The sequence below is a fragment of the Chamaea fasciata genome, unplaced genomic scaffold, assembly GCF_029207755.1.
Source record: "Chamaea fasciata isolate MVZ Bird 193981 ecotype frontalis unplaced genomic scaffold, bChaFas1.0.hap1 SCAF_5, whole genome shotgun sequence".
In the NCBI taxonomy this organism is placed as follows: Eukaryota; Metazoa; Chordata; class Aves; order Passeriformes; family Sylviidae; genus Chamaea; species Chamaea fasciata.
In genome coordinates, this window is record NW_027094090.1 from 25,810,149 (window position 1) to 25,831,431 (window position 21,283).

A 21,283-nucleotide genomic window follows, 5' to 3' on the forward strand; every position below is an offset into this window, starting at 1 on the left:
GGAACTTGTCTTTGAGTGTTCAACTAAAATGCCCACTCCCTTGCAAATTATCATTCAATTTGCATTTTCGTATTACAATTTGAAGTAAAAGCAAGTAGACTTCAAGTGTTACCAGAAGCTGTAATTAAATTTGACAAATCAACATCAGATTATCTTGAAAGTGAATTAATAAGGATATTCATTGAAGATTAAAAACACTTTTTGTACTTACAATTCAAGGAGAAACCTCTCCTTTGACAAAAAAAGAGTGCCGTTTTAATGCCAAATAAAAATGAGTGGTTTTAATTTGCATTCTTAGGAAAATCAGAGAACAAAGAAATTATTACTCAACCAACCAGATCAGGCTCAGGGATGACAGTATCCCAATCAAAATAGAAGATGTTTTCATTTATTTTACGTTTTCATTCCAACTCAGCCAAATACAGTTAAACATATGAAATGTAAACAAACATTCCACTTACATGACGAATGCTAATCTATATTATTTTTCCCCATAAAATTATTTTTAAATGTCAAGTGTTATAAAGTGGTACTTCTTTAGAAATAATAAAATAAATAAAAAAAAATAAACTGAAAAACCTGATTCAAAATATTTCCACTGAAACTACCTGGAGAACTCATTTTTTTTCCCCTTAGAAAAATCAGCTCAATAAAGAGCAGTTTTAGCTTTACAATACATCACACTATTATTTCTGTTATTAAAACCTACTGTAGATGGAATGTACTGCAATAAATGCCATTTGATCAATGTTCCCTAAAATAATAAAGATTCTCAACTGATAAAGGAAGGTACAATTCTGATTAGACTCAAATGAGCTGCTTTTTAAGATAGTTTCTAGTATCCATGACAACAGTTGCTTTGACAAGATGTGCATATGGCATTACACTGCCAGCTGGTGTGAACAATGTTTGAACTACTGCATTGAGATGCTGAGCAAACAGAAAAAGTTGCCACGTCTTAACCCTCAGGGAAGGCAGTCATCCCCTGATCAATTATGAAAAGACAGAGAGAGGGCTGCTACAGTCTGGCTCCAAGCAAGTTTTCTGAGAAGGCAGGCAGACATAGAAAACCAAAGTAAACAAAGTGAATGCACTAGTACCATCTCCTAACAACATTGATTCGTCTCCCCATAGAAGGCCCTGGTACAAAGTTTGCAGAGCAGACTTTTAACATTTGGAGACATTCCCACAACAATCCCTGTATTGTTTTATCAAATTCTCAAGTAATTACAGGTCAGCTTTACAAAGAGTATACATTCTTCTGAACCTAAGCAATGAGACTCACAGAACTATCTTCTCTCTGCCAAAAATAAACAAAAGTTAACATATTTTAAAAGTGCACTTGAAATATTTTGTAACCAAGGAACCACTGGGTGCATGATCTCCACTGCACTCACAGTTCTTGAGCATATCCTAAAGGACAGTCGTCTCCCTGAGATGAGAGTTAAATGTATCTGTTTATTTCAGGATTTGGTCCCAACTTCTTGCAGTGGTTTAAGCAAAAACAGATTAAAAGCACGAACAGAAAATCTGTGGCAAACTTATATTCCTTATTATCTAGTGCTCTCCAAAAGGAAAACTTGAATAGAAGCAAGAGAACTACTGCACTCCTTTAATTCATGAGAGACTGTAGAAGAAAACTAACCTCACCACTTGGTGTGATATGCCAGAAGAATGAGAGAAGAGATCTGGAGTAAGAGGAAATGGAAAAAAAACCCAAAACATAAAGACTATAATCTTTTCTTTTTGGCAGTTGCAGAAATCCTAATCTTCCTCAAAAGCAAAGTCCTCACATCAATACAATAAAACAAGCAAGTAAGCATCTGGTAAAGCTGTACATTTACAGTACTTGAAAATTAGAGAATTATAGGCTGCTGTAGCTTAGATTTAATCTAGACAGTATGATTTCAAATTGTGGCTAGCACACTCCCGTGGAATGAGCCTAAGAAAGTATGACTTCCTACAGCTAACTTCAAAAAAAGTCACACTTCATGAAAAAGCAAGGCAGCACAACAGGATATGCTTGCATAAAAGGCTCTACTACTTAAACTATTTTGATTCATATGTGCTGCTTGGGATATCTCTAAAGGAGTAAAGGCTTATCTTTTAATACAGAATGTCTTATAAATGATGACTACCTGAATACTTCAGTGATCTTATTGTGGCAGTTTAGATTATTGTAAACACAAGAGATAGAAGAAGAACAGAAAACAATTTCAAGAGATCAGAGATGATTTAAAACTCATAAGGAGAAATCACCGTCAGCCTTTGTTCTTAGAGTAGTCATCATATGGCATTTTTTTTCTCCCAGTGTGCTGCTAAACTTTACATTTTGCCACATGGTAAACAACCTCCCAGAAACACTGTTAATTTCAAAGCATTATTACTGACATTATTCATAAGTGAAGAACATGGCACTATAAAACATTAGTTCTAAAAATTCATTTGCCGCTATTAAATCTTTGCAAAACAAACTGACAACTTTAAAGTATCTTACAAAATTCACAGTTTAACATCTACACTTACATCTAAATCCCCATCCCATGTATCATTTATAAATTTCTCTGACAGTAACTCGTGATCTAAAAACAGTGTAATGAAGACAAAATAACAGACACTTATAAATCTGGCAGATCAAATTTATGTTGAGTCCCACCTCAAGTTAAGTGCAGAAGGAACAGAATCTAGGGCAGTCAAAATTGTATATAGTTTCCAATAACATTTGTTTCAAATTTAGTAGGAACCTTTCCTTAATTATCTAAATTAGTAAAACTATTAAAAAAATCAATGTCAACAAAAGCAATAAAAAGAACTGAGGATTAGTAATTACTTTATTACGTAAATGAAAATCACTATAATGCTTTAAGTAATGGCTATATGGGAAGGAAAATTTGGGCATATGGTTTCCAGAACTCACTGTGTCTTCTAGTAAAATATTTATTGGGAACACTACTTCTTAATATTCACTATGAAGCTTTGGCATGGCTAAAACATAAGCAGAACAGAAATGAAAATAATTGCATATAACTCACACTTTTAAAGTTGATAAATTGTGGTAGATTTTTCCATTTGTTGGCAATATTATTAGGAGATATAATTTCCTTTAATTTTGTATTCCAAGCCCTTCTATTTTATGTAGGCATGATTCAAAATTATTTTAAAAGTTTTACCATTTTAATAAAGTGAAAGCTGTTACCTAAAGACGGTAAACTTACTACTTTTGTTTTTGGAAATTAAATATATGTGTATTTTTAGGAAACAGATGTCACTCATATCCTTCCTTTAAAACCAGGAATGTTTAACCTATCAGCCTGTTGCATTTGAGACGTTAAAATGAAAAATGACATCTATGCCCATTAATATCGTCAATGTATAAACAGCACAGCGTGACACATTCTTGAGAGCTGAAGGCTACAAAATTTCTCTGAAACATAAATAACAAAGCACTCAGAAGGATATTTGATGTTGATATTCATCTCTGAGAAAAACACTGCTGCCTGGGCTTCTTATGAAAATAGATGCAGCCCAAATGGATCTCCTGTAATTGGTTTCAGATAGCGAGGTCAAAAGAAATATGATACAAGAAACTATTATGTGGAACAGGCGAAACAAGAATGTTTATACAGGCACTCCCTATTTATACTGACAAGAGGTATATACTCTGCAGATAACCAAAACCAAAACATTTGCCAGTAGTCAACCAGATTCTTTTCTTTTCTAATTCTGAATCCCTATTTTATTTTTTTCAAATGACTGCACATACCCTAACATTCCTGCTGAACAAAAAATAAGTTTCTGAACATGAAAGTTTCCAAATGGCTGAATATGTCAAACGAGAGTCATCTCGCTGGTAGCACTATGCAACCGAAACGTATCAACATGCTAAGCTGGATTTAAGGCCGAAGACGGCTCTGCACTGGTTGAATAACAAGTTAACTAAATTATTACATAGCTACATTTATTATAATAAAACACCTCAGGAGAACCTCTGACCCTTTATAACCTGCTTGGGGCATATTCTCTGGCTGGCTCCAACAAGAATCCCAGAATTACCCATAGTTGTACAAAACCCTCAAAAGATAGGGACTGAAAGACAACATTGTTCAACTCTTCCTAGTAGCACTCAAATAATATTGCTAAACATTTTTTCTCTCACTGATTGTGTTTGCCCAGAAAGTTCTGTAATGAAAATCAGCCAGTCAGCACAGCAGCTTACAGAGTAGCAAAGCAGTTAGCAGTATTCAAAGAGTCTTGAATTTAAAATGATCCAACTCCTTTCCAGCAGCAGTTTGCCCAGAAGCCTCAGTAGAGAAGGCAAACTCCCATTTTCCCCACTGAGCAACACTCTTTTTTCTCTAAGCCACACAACGAAAATTGAGGACAAATGTACCACACCAGAAAGCCCACCTGTACGTAACAGAAATCCAAGCCACGACCTGTCTGATTTCACCTACGAGAGATAGACTGAACAATTTTTGCAGTGTTTGCCTATAGATAGTAGGCAAAGATAGACCAGATAGCTAAAGCTGCTGGCACCTATCTCAAGGAATATATTATCTAAAAAAAATAGATATTCCCTAAGAAGGATTTCACACAATTAACCTAACATCAGACTATGCTACTCAAACAAAACCAAAAAACAAAAAAACAAACAAACAAACCAACAAACCAAAAAAAAAAAAAAAAAAAAAGTTTTTCTGTCTTTTGAATCAAGATTAGGGTACCTTGCCTAGTAGTACAGCATAAACCTGGAAGAGATAAGAATGTTTGAAACTATATTATGCTCCAGAAGAACAGGCAATAGTCTTTGACAGTGTATTACAATCCCAAGTACTCCTACTAGCAAGCTGCTAAACAGGAGGATGAGAAAATGGTAGTGCACTCCAAATGCAGCAGTAAGCCCAACCCTATAGGGCAAGATTAGGTGAACATTGAATATGTTTGAAAACATTCACCACATTAACATTACAGGAATTTGTGCAAATGATTGTCTGGCTCTTGGACCCCCAGACTGCCCAGCCCAGCTTTTCCAAGGATGGGAAAATTCTCCATTTGTTCAGTTCAGCAACTCTTTGTGCCTGGGGAATTTCAAAATAAAACAGCAGAGCACATCAAGGGTTGAGGGCAAGTAGGGAATGACATTCTGGATCACAGTTTCACTTACACTCCTCAAGTGCTTCAGCTCAGAAAACACAAGACTATCTCTGGACATCATTTCCCTGGAGTAAAAACACTTTGTGGTTGGTTGGTTGGTTGGCTGGTTGGTTGGTTGGTTGGTTAGTGGCAGGGGTGATGGTGTATGTGTGTGTTTTGTTTTCTTAGGCTGATACTGCCAGTTTCAGTATACTGAGTCACTGATTTTAATTCAGATTCGTGGTCTTCCCTGCAACACAAATGCCACTAGAGAAAATGAACCTCAATCTACCTGAGCTTCTGTTCTATCCTGATGTTATACAGGATTAATTTTCAGTTGAAGAGAAAAAGTAACAGTAATAAAGTGATAAATGCAACATGAAGTCCTATAATGCTGTTTAATAAAAGGAAATTAATCACATAATTGTCACAAACCTATTTTCAAACAGCAATCTATCAGAGAGAAATTATGCATCTGTAGTTATTGACCTTTCATTTCACCATGACTGATTTGTAATTAGACTAGTTTTGTGAAAAATAATAGTTAATTACCAGATTTTTTTTTCAGTCTAATTGTTTTGGCTGTTGTTGTTGTTTGGGGTTTTTTTGGTTTTGTTTTGCTTTATTTGGTCGGTATTTTGTTGTTGTTGTTTCGGGGGTTTTTTGTTGTTGTTGTTTTGTTTAGTTTTGTTTTGTGTCTTCTTTTTTTTTCCTGTGTGAAGATGCGAAATAAATACAGGGCACCAGTAATTAGCCGTTTACATATTTCATTTTATGAAGCCAATTTAGCTTCTCTTCCTTTAACCCAATTTAATAGATTATGAATACTTTGGCAAAAACAACTTTTTCATTTTCCCTGCCCATTATTTGACTGACGAAGAACTAGAAACAAAACACCCATAATGGTTACATGCTTCAATTTCTGGTGGCATTAGCAGGAATGTCTTCCCTGTAGACACAGTCTGCATTGGTCATTAGGGATCCATGTCAGACCATGCATAACATGGTGCCGGACAACAAAACCAAATGCTTTTTCCAAAGCTCAAACCAGCTGAAGAATGCAAATACCAAGGGTTAGGAGAGATGAGGGCTCAAAACGCCAAAGTTGTACTCAAACCTGACAATCTCCTTTCTTTCATCCCACATGCCTGAACTTAACTTTGCTTTTGTACACACAGAAGCAAACAATTTACTCTACTTCTCTCCTACTCCTTACATTACACAGTGACTAATTGAATTCATGAAATAAAAAAAAAAAAAACAAAAACAACAAAACCCACATATAAAAAGCCAGCAATCTAAGCTCACAAATATTCTGACACTGCTATATTCTTCCATGGGGTGTGATTTTTAAAAGATTGAAAGACTGGGACATGTAATAGCTAAACAGGAGAGCTAATCCCTTCGTTTTACATGAAGAGAATGTGGTAACAGTGGCATGTACCACATCTCCACATGAAAACTGGTATGATCTATTTCCAACGCTAACTGATACATAAAAACCATTTAGAAGGCAAATGTTTTAACTGGAAGAAATCTGAAAGGAAATTTTAAAATTAAAGACGGTGAATGAATCACTGTCAGATTATTAATCAAATTATTAACAAAAATCATCACCAAGATATAAACTAAACCAAGAAGTGGGGCAGCTACAAAGCAGAAGGAAGCATGCACTCAAACATTTTGTTCTGGCCAACAGCAAGATTCCCAGAATAGAACCTCAAGTTAGAGAGGACAAATCTGAGGACCGATTAGTTTGGTTAAGTAATACAGAGAGGTAAAATAACATGCAAAGAACAAATGCCAAAACAATTTTACCCTAAAATAGCCCTAGCCATTTAGAAGTCGGAATGAACTACATCTATCTTTACAACTTATTTTCAATTAAATTACATTCTGCACTCATTGGTAAAGGAGTGCTGACAAGAAGTATCAGAAGCACAGATTCTTCATTCTGATACCCTTCTTGCAAGCTAGTAACTAAAACTACCCATCAAAGGAAATGGATCTACATGGTACCAAAATCAAATAAAATTACAGTAATTATACTAATCAAAATCTCTCAGCCAATCCAAGTGTGAGAAATTACACATCCATTGAAGAGCCACTGATTGAAAGGGCTCCAAATATTTGAATGATAACAATTTGATTTACCACTGCCCTTACAAATCCATATTCAGAGGAATGAGTGAGACTGTAACCATGAAAGGAAATATTATCAAGATGATCATATCAGGCTTTTACTGTATGGGAGAAAGGCATAAAAGCCATTATTGAAATATCCAGTTGATTATCAGTGGAGAAGATAAAGGTCATGACTGGGTTTCACATTCGATATTATGAATTTAAAGAGTGTTTTAAATAGTTTTAATAGTTCTAATTATTGACTTTCAGTTCTTACAAGAGCATAATTTAAAGAAATCTTAAATTTAATACATAAAGCTGTGATGAAAACCATGCATTGAAGACATAAAAAATGCTGTCATAATATTATGATAAAAGCAACCGGGATATAAAAATAGAAGTTTCATATACGAAATAGATATTTTCTCTACTTTCCTCAACGTTCTAAAGACTCAGTTAGTGAAATGTACCCAGCTTGAGACACAATGGTTCAAAGAGGTGGACCATTTTACCAGTAACCAGATAAGAATGGTAATAACAATGTCAATGAGAAAATCCAGCATATGGGACACGAGAAGTCTAATCATAAAAACAGGAATAAACCCCAACCCTAAAGCAGTAACAGTCATCAGCAAGTTTTTGCACAGAAAAAATTAATTGCATTCCATGGGAAGGACAAGCAAAAACATCCTTAAACTGAATCCAGAAAGAATTAATTAAATTTAAAAAAGAAACTTTGCAATTGTAGAGTAGTGGAGGAGTACAATAAATTGTGTATATGCTGCAAAATCATTATTGCTGAACCCGTTCAAGAAGCATCTTAACGTAAGAGCACTGATTCTGCTCTAGGACAGAGAAGATCTTTAGAAGTGTCTCACAGTTTTATTTGATTGTGTGGCTCCTGTGAAAGCATGCCAAGTTCGGATTACTGTGATGTCTAACACCTTGCTGCATTTCAAATAACACCATGTTCTCATAAACTGAGTATCATGAAGCTCCAGCATGGTTTGTTTCCATGGTGAACAAACAGCAGAGGATCAGCAAGAGCTTCACATACAGAGTTGCTCTTTGGAAATTTCCGACCTTACATGGCCATTTTTGTGTTTATGGGACTATCCTTGAAATTTTGGATTGAACAGAGAAATATAGAACAGGAGATGGCTCAGAAATAAATACTGTGTGCCCTAACTGCAGTCAGAGCCCCTGATCAGGATTCTTGTGTCCTCACCTCCAAGTATGGGCACAACAGTAGCAGAAAACAACTTTCTTATTATTTCAGCTCTTCCTAGAAACAACAGAGAGATGGCTGAAATGGAGAAGTAAGAAGAGGAGAGAAAGATAAGGCAAGAATTTTTGGTCATGAACTAATTTGATCCAAAGTCACTATGTAAACTCAGCCACGTTAAAAATCAGTCTATATTGCTAAAGCTAAATCAGTTGAACTGAAATCCTACTGGGCATATTTTTTATTTTTTCTTATGGATATTTTTGTGATGCTTTCTAAAACTTCAGCCAACATAAACTAAACTAACAGGAACATATTCAATATAAGAATGATAAGGGGAAGAAACAATAAACATGATCACAAACAGGCAATAGAACAATAGCCATTTTATTTGCAATCTTTCAAGGCTTTTGAGAAAACATATTTTGGAGATAGAACTGGACTTTGGTCTGCAGTTAAAAAAACAAACAAACCAGTAAAAAATTACTTTGATATGAGATAAAGAAGCATATTATGCAAATAGCAGCCCATTTCTAGACACTAAACTTATCAATGGTGGCACTGGGCAATAGTTCTGTATGTGCTGAAATCAAAAGGTCTGATCTAAACTCCTTGGAATAATTCTGAGCACTAAAATCTGGTACTAAGTATGGACAGTGAGACTCTAGAGGAACCTCTGTTCCATGATCAGAAGTTGGTTTATATGTTTATATAAAACATATGGCTTATATACTTATATAAAACACGTAAGTGCTATCTGCACTAGCAGTCTACTCTGATCGGCTTGAATGATTACAATTTCAGCTTTTCTCTTGGACTGCTTACCTACCTTTTCACTTTGGGTGCATTTCGTGATGATCTAGCAGGCACAATCAAACACAGAGACCTCTGTCTCTGAAGAATACCAATCTTCAGGTTCCTGCTGTAGTTGGCAAATGAATTGTATGCTGTATGTTTTGAAGGGCAGCCTTAACAGTCCTTGCAGGCAGTGCTACTAAGAAAGCATTCTCCACTTCGGGGTCTTTTACGAGTGAAGATTAGAAAAAGAGTGAAATGACAAAGAGCTTTAATTTTAAGCTAAAATGCAAGTATGGAGAGACAGGCAAATGTCCTCGGGCTCCTCATCCCAGTTTCAGTCCTTGTGAGGACATCAAGTAGGAAGTACATTCTTTATGACTAGAAACTTGCAGGGATGAAAAAAAAAAGACCTGAAGCTATTAAAATTGTTGTGCAGAAGAGGAATAAAGGTATTTTGCAATTCCCAGGGCATTTAGGTGCTGGAGAACCAATAGCAACTGTGCAAGGAATTCCCAAGTAATATGCATGAGCAATGCAACAGGTTAGGCATTTGAATTAAAAGGTAAATGTTTCTATCATACTTCATCAAGTTCACCCAGGAAAAAATTATCTTTTTTATACTGCCTTGGCATCTACAGCAATCTTCCTAAAAAGCAAGGAATTATAATCATAAATACGCTCAGGGGCATTATCTCCTTTAAATGCACTTGTAAAAGCAGACACACCCAGCTATGTTGGTGCCAAACATATGTAATACTTCACATCAGTTGAAGTCTCTTCTGGCATCAGACTGTAAAAATTTCCTCTGAACCATGCAGCATATATTACATAATCACTATCACTAACATGCACATAAGAAAAAAGCACTGGCAACCTACCTCGTGATCAAAATACATTGGAAATGAAGTTTAGATATAAATTTTACTCCATATATTGCTTCAATTATTCTTGCTTTATATAAATCAAAGCTTAATAATCAGCTTTTATTTTTTCAGTCCTCTGTCATTTCATCAATTTACTATGGTCTAAGCTCAGTCACTACTCTTCTCTTCTAAAGATACTCCTCTTTACACATTGCACAGAATTCAAATTTCATGTCCTAGAAGCATTTTCCAGATTCTCCTTTCTACAATACCTTCCTTTCCTTCTTGGTACATTTTAAACCTCAGCAAACTGTAACTACATGGCTTTTTAATTTAATTTACTAGGCAGGATGCAGTGCATCTTCTCTGTGAAAATTTAGCTACCTTACTAGATCATCACTTCTTCATACCATGAGTTTCAAGTATCACACAAAACATGGATCTATTCCTGACTAGATACCTCAATACGAGTACAGTGTTACAAAATACAGTATATTTTAATTTAGCTGTTATTTTAAAATTTTATGTCATCTATTAGAGATGGATTTTTTATTTTGTAAGATAAAATGTGGATAATTTCATCTCTGAGATTTGGGAAAAAATTCATGACAGACATCATAGTATTATGGTATTTTCAGTCAGAGGCTTTGTCTTTTATGAAAAAGTCTTCTGGATAATGCCTATTCATCTACTGCAATTCCCAGGGCTCTTCTTGTGCCATAGGACAGTGGACTGAAGAATAAAAACAGGAGAGAAACTATTTTATGTGAGAACTTTGGGATGGCTTTGAAATACCTTCTGGAGCACAGCTTATGGCATAAGGTTTATGCTGCTACCTGAAGAAAGAGCTGTGGCCAGCAGGTGAAACAATCTTTGATTTTAAATGAATGTCAGAGGTTCTCACCCTCTTCTCCAGCAATCCCCAGGTTCATTAAAAACGCTAAGACATGAACCCTGCAAGCACTTTCATGTACAGAGTTACAAAAAAATACAGGGAGTGCATTACTGAAAAAGGCATGATGACAATATCACTTTTACCAACTCTCTCAGGCTTCACCTACACTGAAAACTGGAGAATGACTGAGAATGTGATTTTCCACACCAGCAAGCTTTTTTTACCTGTGCTGACCCATGCTCTCCCAAGCTATTCCCCGGCACAGTTCTGCAGTCAGACTTTTCCAAGGACCAATTTGACTATGGAACTGGGTGCAGCTATCCCAGTTTGGGGGAAAAAAATGCTTATTAGCTCACATGTGTCTCACCCTGCGTCAACTGCTCAGTTAAGTATCCAGGAACCCTATGTTTAATTTACCAGTGAAGATCATGGCTATGTTCTCAAAACAGGCAAGCCACATGTTTTTTGGAGCCTCCCTTGGCAGAAGCAGCCCAGGTTGTGATTTTGGGATGGCTGGTGAGAGTGTCGAAGAACCTTAATTTCATATCTGAACAGGTTGAAAAAACAAATTGCTGTCAGAAACAAGAGCAGATGCTCCAGGGTGGGGGAATCAAGACTCCTTTCATTCTGAACTGCTGCACCCTGAAGCTCCCATGGTGTATCTGCTGATGAGTTTTAAGTACTAGCTTTATATGGACACCTTATGCATCTGGGATGAGCTCTATAGATGAAAGTTAAAATTTTGACAACAGTCACTGTTTTATGAAAAATCTCCATTTCTTTCATCAAAGAAGCAGCGGTAAAATCTCCAAAGCATTCAAAGCATCTGGTTCCAGAGTTACCATCAATCAAATCCACAAAAATTGTATATATAATCATTTCTGTAATTACTAATTTGTTTGATACTATTTCTCATCCTCATGTTTAGGCACTTAAGACTGAGTATTCAGAGTTATGTAATTTGACCAAGGCTCTAAAAAAAGTAATTTCCAGAGCTCAGTTTTGTCACCAACTTCAAGAGTGCTCCAGATCTCAATGCTGGGGCTGAACTCCATTTGCTACTGGCAAAAGCAGCAAGCAGGTTATTCAACAAAGGTGACTGTGACTCTGGAACCAGCTGACAGAGGGCATTGCAAAGCCTGTGGTGTATCACCAGTGGCAATTGCACAAAAACCAAGTGGAAATAGTAAAAAGATCCAACTTCAAGCATTTAAGGGTTTTTTTTTAATATTATGAATAGTTTTATTTTTTTAAGAATACTATGAAAATGAGATTTTTCAGGAAAAGCATAGTGTGAAAATGAAAAGTGTTAGGAACGTTTTTTAAAACAATTTAAACATCATTAATATTTTTCTTTAGATTTTTCTGCATTAGAATTTGGAAAGATTCTGGCTAGAGGTTTTGTGCCTCTCTGAAGAATAACTGAATTATTCCTTCATTGCCATAAAAGACACAGAGAAAAGGTGAATCTTTGAAAGCCTACAAGGACTAAAACTGTACATTAAGGACAACTTTTAGAATTTTTTTACAAGTGCAAAGAGAATAGCACCAAAATAAAAACAATGGAAGCAATGTTGAAGAGAAATTGAATTTCTTCCCAACTAGAAGGTATTAAAAAAGACTCATATAGAAATCAGAGTACAAAAATCATGCCAGCACAGTATCTTTGGGAGTAGATATTTTAGTGACTAGAGATGATTATACTACTCAAGAAAAAAAAATTAATTTTACTTAAACTGACATCCTTAATTTTCAAGGCAAGTGTTTCTCTGACTAGTCCGACACAGTTTAAGTAGTAAAGATAGTCTTTCTTTTACAATAAACATTGGTAGACTCCAAACTGACCTAATAGGCAACATCCTTTGAAATATGAACACATGGAATTCACTCAAGCTTTTACGTCATCTTGCAAGACAAGATACATCATGAGCTCCATTTAAAATTATTTACATGTGAATTAATAGCATTCCAAAGTAGGCATCTTGCAACAAAGTTCAAAAACACCTGAAGAGCAATGCCCGTAGGAATTTTCACTTTGCCGATCATTAGATTTGTTGGAAGAAGTGATTTCTGAAATTTTGCCAAATATAAGTGGTAGCAACCTGGGCATTGGTTTTCCAGGTTGTAAGCTTTTTTTCAAAGTCCTCTTAACATTTCTGCATTTTTGAGAACCACAAGCCTTTGTTGCAACTTCTTTTTTAATCTCTGTTCTAGAACATATTTTTAAAATTTTGCAAATATATTACCCCATATTATTTGTGGCATAGCAGAATTCTGATTTTGGTTCCGTTTGGGTTTTTTTTTTTCCTAGGTGTCACAAGAAGACAAACCAATGACATCTAAAGCTTCAACAACATGGTTTTATAAAAATCAAAAATGAAAGATATGAAGAAGAAAGTTTCTAGTCGAGAGAAAAGAAGGGGATTTAGCACTGTACATTCACACAGTCATAAATTATTGTGTTGTATCCAACCTGTCACAAACCATATGTATTCACTCACACTGTAATACAGCTTCAGCAAGTTTCCTGAATTTCTCAAGTAAAGGTTTTGGAAACAGAGGCAATTAAACATTTCACATGACAGCCTTTAATGCATCCTCAAAATTCAACAATTAGTGGGACCAAACACAGGAAGATATCTGGTCTTCCACCCAGAATTTCATTTCTGAAACTGTTTTCTATACAGAAAAGAGTAAAAGCTTTTGACAAGCAAAGGAAGAAGGAACAGGTCAAATCTGTGTTAGATTAAATGCCTATACTTCTAAGTTTTACTGTATGTTGATTGTCCAGAACATTATAAATATAATTGAATATAAAATATCTTTATATGGAGGGGTGTTCAACCAGTACAAATTAGCTGCAATTAAATCCTGCCCTTGCTGATTACTATATGTGTTCAACTGTCAATCTCTCATGTCTACTCACACTGTAGCTAATTTCAACCAATATCCAAAGGTATACAGATTTCAAATAGATTTAAAACCCTACAGTCTAGTAAAGAAGAAACGCAAGGCGACAGTGAAATTCAAGGCACAGACAAACTCCATTCTGCCACAAGACACAAGAATGGAGTGTGCAGAGATGTTAATTTGACTGGGGCACCTTCCACTAAGGGCTAAGGTTTCTGTAGAATCCTCAAATCACATATAAATATTTCTGAACAACTACACTCCCCCTCTTTGGCTTTTTTTTTTTTTCTTTCTGTTTAACGTTAATGGAAGATGCCAGATGGATGGTTTTGGAGATTAAAATGCCCTTTTTCTATGTTCAGGGGAAGTTCAGCATAGTCAGCTGCAGGAGATACTAAATGCAGCCTGTTATTGCCTCCTTTTAAGGGGTACAAAAGTAGTTATATTTTCATGCTCTTTTACTCTTCATTTCTTGTACTGATTATGCCAATTAGAGCAGTCCTCTTTGTGATGCGGTCATCTGCTTTCTAGAAATCTTACCTGTCTGTTTATATGCTTGCAGGTACTGACAGCTGCAGAATGAATTTGATACAGATAATTTAACTATCCCCAACAATGAGCAAGGGGATAAGCAACAGACTGAGTGGTAAACACCGTTGAGTCATTTATACCATTTCTTCCTTAGTGTGCTTTTTTACGATGGAATACAGACTGCATAAACTTATATATATATATATATATATATATAAAGCTGGAAGAAATTTTGGACTGTCTTTCCTGTAGATATGTGGAACCGTCTTAAATGTGGAGACCAAAGAGAGAACAGTATCTAAGTAAGATGCACAATTGCACATCTGCGAATGCAAAATCTAAGTTCTTTGCCTCTAAACCTCATTAGTTTACAAATATTTCTTTTCCAGTATAGAGAATATCTAGTTCATACATACTGCCTGATTCCCTGGTGAACACACCATTTGTTTTCAAACTAAAATTGAATCCTTTATTCTCAAAGTCCTAGTCAATGTGACGCCCTAAAGAACCTCGTCTACATTTTTTTCTTCTGATCTTTCAGCCTTCCTTTTCTTATTAGGGTTGTCTTCTTCCCTGGGTGACTCCAAAGGCTTCCTCACATTGCCCAACATGGTAGCCTCATCTTCAGTCATGTTTCTGTTTCATTCAAGAACTTAAATCTTCTCTCAAAATTTTTTCATTTAATTTCCTAATACTGACCCTAATCGTTTCAAATACTGTCTTTACATTTTCAGATTCTTGCTTATGTTTATAAATACGTTTATAAATAGATAAAAATTACAAAACAAAAAAGTGAAAAAAGTTATTAGCATAATACATATGTAAAATAGATTAATTTAATGACACTTCATTTCTTCTTACCCCTGTTCTTAACTGCTCTTTTCTCCTGTATTTTAATCCCCGCTGAATCAAATTTATATGCTGTGATTAGTATGTTTAGAATAGTCTTACTTTCAGCCTGAAGGGATTCAAAGATGTTACTGCTTTGTAGTGCAACAGTATTATTTTGCTTACAGTAGTAAACGTTCAGAATATCTATGAAGTTCCAAACGCAGAAAGAGCATAAGCAATAACAATCAACTGATTTAAAAATATATTATGTCATTTTATATGTAATAGTAGCTGCACTTAAAGCCACTCTTTTTTGTGAAGAGTATACACAGGAATAACAGAGGGTTTTCACATGCCACATAATAAGCAGACCTGCATACAAAAGCATTTAACATATAACAATAAATGAGGCCATTGGAAGAGAGATTTGTCAGGAAAGAAGAGACTAGGACTCTATATTAACACTTGGGCCAAGTCCATGAAGCCAAATATGCTTTTGCCTTTGGAAATGGGCATTGTCTTACAGGCAGAAGGGAAGCTGAAAGTGCCATGTTCAGAGCCCTCTCCACAGTGGTGCCCACATTTGCGCATAACCGACTTCATCAATCAGAAACAGGCCATGTGCAGTGTAATGGAGAAATAACAAACAGAGACTAAAGAAAACTCTGCTCTGAACAACAGCAGAGAATGCAGAAAAAGAAAAGAGACAGAACAATACTCCTCATCAGTCTTTCATTTCCTGAAACACTGAGTTTTGTAAAAAGCAAGTTAACTATACATAGTGTAGCACCGACTCACAGGCTTCTACCGGGACACCTCAAAAGATCCTGGTACTGAGAAGAAGGACAGGTAATTTTTATTTTCATGGGCTTTTTTACTGGCAACAAATTCTATACTTTTTAAAATCTGCTTGAAAATTCTTCAGGAGAATCCTGAACAAAAATAATCTGCAACACAAAAATCTGCTCATTCTGAAAAATGGCCATCTTCTTCAAGACCGGCTGCAGTTTGCCCTTTGTGCTTTGAGACTGAGAATTCAAAAATGCAGACCGACAATAGCCAAGCTGCCCCTTTTTATCTGGAGGCTTTGGGTATCCCCCAAGATTTTTATATAAATGTAGTGCACTCTGGTTTACATTAGAAAAGGAAACATTTATCTTATCACATTGATATCGGCTCAGTACAATATTACATTCTGGAATAAGAAAATATTGCAACTTTTCTTGAAAAGGTCAAGAGGTACTGTTTATCTTCAGGGCATAATGAATTACATTGTATTTCCTCCCCAGGAACTCTGAAAGAACGGAATATGTTTTGACGCACAATGCACAACTCAGAACTCTGTGATAGTAGGTGGAATAAAAACCAAAGCTGCAGTGGAGTATTTCAAGCTTCAAAATTCTGTATAAATACAAATCTATGTGAGAAACCTGGCTAACAAGTAGTGCTACTGCTACTAAAAAAATGTGTGACAATTCTAATAAGGCATGACCTTCAAGTCTCTCAAGTCTCTTCAACCTCTTAACTGCATCCTAAATTCAAGTTTACTTACTTATGTTCTTACATGTTAAACTTCATAGCTGTTCAGCTATGTAATGTAACAGCTACAAGTTTCTGGATGTAAAAAAAAAAAAAAAAAAAAAAAAAATTATGATAGCTGAATCCGAAACCCCAGTAACAGAAACTTGTGTCTCCTCATATTTCCGGTGTCAGGACCAGTGACTAGTAAGTGGAAATTTTAGTGGAAAATCTATGATGATACTTACAAGCAAAAAACAATTTTTCCCCAGAAAACAATGTTTTATACAACCTCATTTTTCAACAGCTCATATATTGTATCAATAAGAAGTAACATGTGACTTAGTCCTGAATATTAATTTTCAAAAGAAGTGAAAAATTGAATTAACAAATGAACGAGGGTCGGTGGAAAAAAATGAGAGTTAAACTAGTGAGTAATGGCAACAAAATACATCTGAAAAATCTCTACTCCTCTGCAATTTTCCTTCTGGAATCATATTTTGCCTATGATATTAAGAAATTAGCAGAATGCAGATGGATATTGGAGCAGTAATCTGGGAGACGTGTATCAGCATGCTCCTTTTTCTGTCACAGCAGGGCTGGTTGGCTGCTATCTACTAGCCAAGATTGCTGCAAGGAGCTTTTCCTTACTCTGTCCAGTTGAAACTCAAAACAGTGATCCCAGTGGTCAGCTTTTACTTTACTGCTTAATACAGGAAAGAAGTACTCACTGAGCTGAAATTCGTCTCAGATGGCAAGTAAGAGCTAACAGCATCAGCTCTTGTAATCTGTTCATTCAACACAAGAACTCACATTTCAATTTATTCTGCCATGAGATATTGAAACATGCAGTGGCCAAAGAAGAATCAGTAGGCAGGGGGTGCTCTAACACATACTATAGATCTTTGGCAACGTGGAAAAAAAAAAATAAAGAGACAAACCTGGAAATGTGTGGAGACACACCTAGACTATCCAGGATAGTCAGGGAGACCTTTACCTTCAACTCAGAAAAGAGGTGAGAAATAGAGAAGTGAATACAGAAATCTTTCTGTTTGTGGGTACTGGATCAATAAGAAAACCATGAAGATCAATACAAACTGTATCACTTGAGGGCACTAAGCTTCCATCAGACCCACAAACAGAAATGCCACATCACTGACAACAGCTGAACAGCTGCAATGGCAAGATCAGGCAAGATCTCAATGTCATAGTTATCTGAAATAAAGTAGCTTAATAGAGTGAGCTTGAAGCTACATCATGTGGGAGAAAAATCACAGTTAGATCAGTTTTCCAATGAATATGCCAAACACAGATGTTTATGGAGTAAATCAAGGCTTCATTTTTTAGATAAGAACTCTCACCCCATGATACAGAAAAAGGGAAAAGAAACAAGAAAAGGAAATCTATTACTGTAAGTAATAAAGAAATATGAAGTGGAGTGTAATATCATGGATCTTGTGTTTATGGGAGGTGGAGACAAGCTCAAACTGAATAAATAAACAGAGTTTGGATCATAGAGTTGTTCAGCAAACAATCTGGAAAATTATTTGGGTCCACCCTGTCATATACAGAAGTTAAATAATTGTTAGAAGAAAGTAGAAGGAAATAAAAAGTCTATTTATATTTAAAAACTTCTGAATGAATTCTTTTATTTTCTTGTAAAAGTTTTCTTTCCTCTGCTTTTCCTAATAGAACAAAAGTTGAAGCATATCAAGCCATTTAAAGTATCATCAAACATATCAAGAAACTCTTTGCAGAAAAAAACCCAATACCTATTTTCATCAGATTTCAAGATAGTAACCATGGCTGCCTCTGTCCAAAACTGCAATGAACAAAACACATGGAACACTCTCTCTGGTTTTCTTTCCAAAGTATTCCTACATTCTTAAAATAAGTCACAACCAAAGCATAAAACAAGAAAAAAAATTACAGACTTACAGGATGGTTCAATTTTATTAGGACACTTAGGTTTTAATAACTTACTATCAAATAAATGATAAATATTAATAGCCATGAATAGGGCTATGCCCAGTTCTTCAGTTGGCTCCTAAGTATGCCATCTGAGTCTTGAAGCAGAGTTGCAGAGTTTTTGATCAAAGTAATACTCCCAATTTTAAGAACAGTGTTTAGCATGCATAAAATACTTAAAATTCCTAAAAAATTATCTTTCAAGTCCAAACTGCTAAAACAGTAAGCTAAATGCCTAAATATAAAGTAGCAAAAATGAAATAATTTAACCCCTAATTCCCACGTTTAGCCAAGTTCCATCATCTATCCCTTACTATTTAGGAAAAAAAATGCATATAAGAGGATAGCTCTGCTTTCCACATCTTTTAAGAAAAGCACTCTTGACTGTAAAACTAAATGAAGCTTTCTACTACGATTTTTTACATTTTATCTGACTTTTCTGCATCTTATTTATCAGGTTCTACAAACAGTTTTCTGTTGGAGTTTTTAGAGTCATTTGGCCACAGATTTCTCGCTGGATTTTAACAATCAAAGTGCATAAATGAATTTTAAATACAGAGTTAGGAGTTGTTTCTTCATACTCTTTTTGCATGTACCAATGCTGGATAACAGTGCTGGTAACCTACAACAATTCAGACCAACTGAAAGGGCTGTATCACAATAAGTCAGGTTACCATTCTCAGGTTCCTCTGAGAAGGAACTGAGGATTTCCCTGGACTTGCTGGGCATTTTAGATTTAACACTTGGCCTCTCAGAGCAGTTTTCATCTTTTAAAACTGTTTTTTGGCTTTAAGGAACATTTCTGAAGAGCTTGGCTAGCTCCAGGCACTTAACCCTGGTTTGCACTTGCAGTGCACCAAAGGCTGTGGCTTCCAGCTAGGAAGTCACTGACTGACTGACAAAGAGGCACAATATCCTGGCACAGTACAGGGAGTACAGACTGAAATTGTATCCTTGAAGCACTCTGCACATTTTGAAAAAAAAACAAGGAGAAAGGTACTGTCTGAGGTTCTGAGAAAATTTTGGAGCCCAGCTTAAGAAGCAGGGGAGGCATTGATTGAGAAGAACAATAAAGATATGGACAAAAATGGATTTTGTGATCATTATGCAATTATTTCCAACCTGTAGGAGGGGGAGATGAAGCAATTAGTGGCCATCCTTGGGAAAGGAGAAACAAAAAAAGGCCCTTTCTGCCTTGAGGAATCTTTCACATCGCATTCACATCACAGGGACTGTTGGAAGTTACAGTTAGCCCTTACAGCACTTTTCTGATCATTGGTCTATGTGTAAAAAATATTTGATATTTTGGGCCATTCTTCCCTTATATTGCCAAAAACCCCTCTTTTCCTTCAAACTGAAGTTTGTCTATTAAGCCTCAGGTAGTAGAGCCTTCAAGATCAGGAAGGATAAAGAAGAGCCCTTAGGGCACTTAGCACAGCTAATCATAAAATGCAAGAAATAGAGTTAAGATATTTGCTCACAGCATTATACAGAAATAATTTGGGAGTACAGGCCTTGCTAAACGGATTTTTTTTTTATTTTGTTGTTTTGTTATTTTATTAAGGAAACCATTAAAGAGGAGGAAAAACTCCAATCAGAAATCACAGCATCTCGTGCTAGATGTTCAACAAATAAGAGTGCACAGACAAACGTTGCAATACTTTGGAAACTAAGTTCATAAAGGGTAAGGGCCACTGAACGAAAGTATAATTAAGTTTTGCAGTGAAAAGTTTCTCATATACCCATTGTGATTCCATGATGTAAAAACAATAGATTAAAGAATATTTTGCATTATCTATTCCCATTATTTCACATAAATGGAAGACAGATTTTTGACCTCTCTTTAAAAGCTATGAAAAGCAGATGAAAAACAACAGGATAAGGTGTTTAATAGAAGGTTTCAGCAGCACAAACCCACACAGTAGCAAGACTGGGGTATGCTAGCTACTTTGTTGTGTGCTGAGAGGTGCTAATTTACATTCTGGGATACTTTAGCACCTGAAACAAGTAATATCGGGACAGGTAGGTAAGTCTGTGCATCACAAACACCACTAGAATAGGGTTAGTGTGGCCTGATACACAATACTCATGCTTCAAAGATGCTCACAAGTTCTGGCATGGATTTTAAGTATTCCATATTTTTCCCTAGGATTTGTACTTCTGAACATTACCATCAATATAGATAACATGACTGTTTTATTCATACTGGTCTCTTCCCAAGTAGCACACAGGACTGACTTTTGACCCACTGTTTATAAACAGTTTATAAACTGCTCCATGTGCCTACACAAGTAAAAATTACATTAAGAATGCACTGAAGGAACACAGGATTCTACAAATTGCAGTACTTTTTTTTTTTTTTAATTATCCTTAAGTAAGAGGTGTCAATAGAAAAAGAAGAAAGTTATGGTTTTACTTTAGCAGGATTATAAGTATGGTAGCAAATGGAATGAAAGAGGATAGCCAAACAGCTTTCATTATCTGCAA

At 35.6% G+C, this 21,283-nt stretch overlaps 1 protein-coding gene across 1 annotated transcript in view; it reads right to left on the bottom strand.

Annotated features, from left to right (window-relative positions):
- Window positions 1-21,283, bottom strand: part of FOXP2 (forkhead box P2) — a 403,818-nt gene that overhangs the window by 122,060 nt on the left and 260,475 nt on the right. The gene's annotated exons all lie outside the window — the stretch shown is intronic.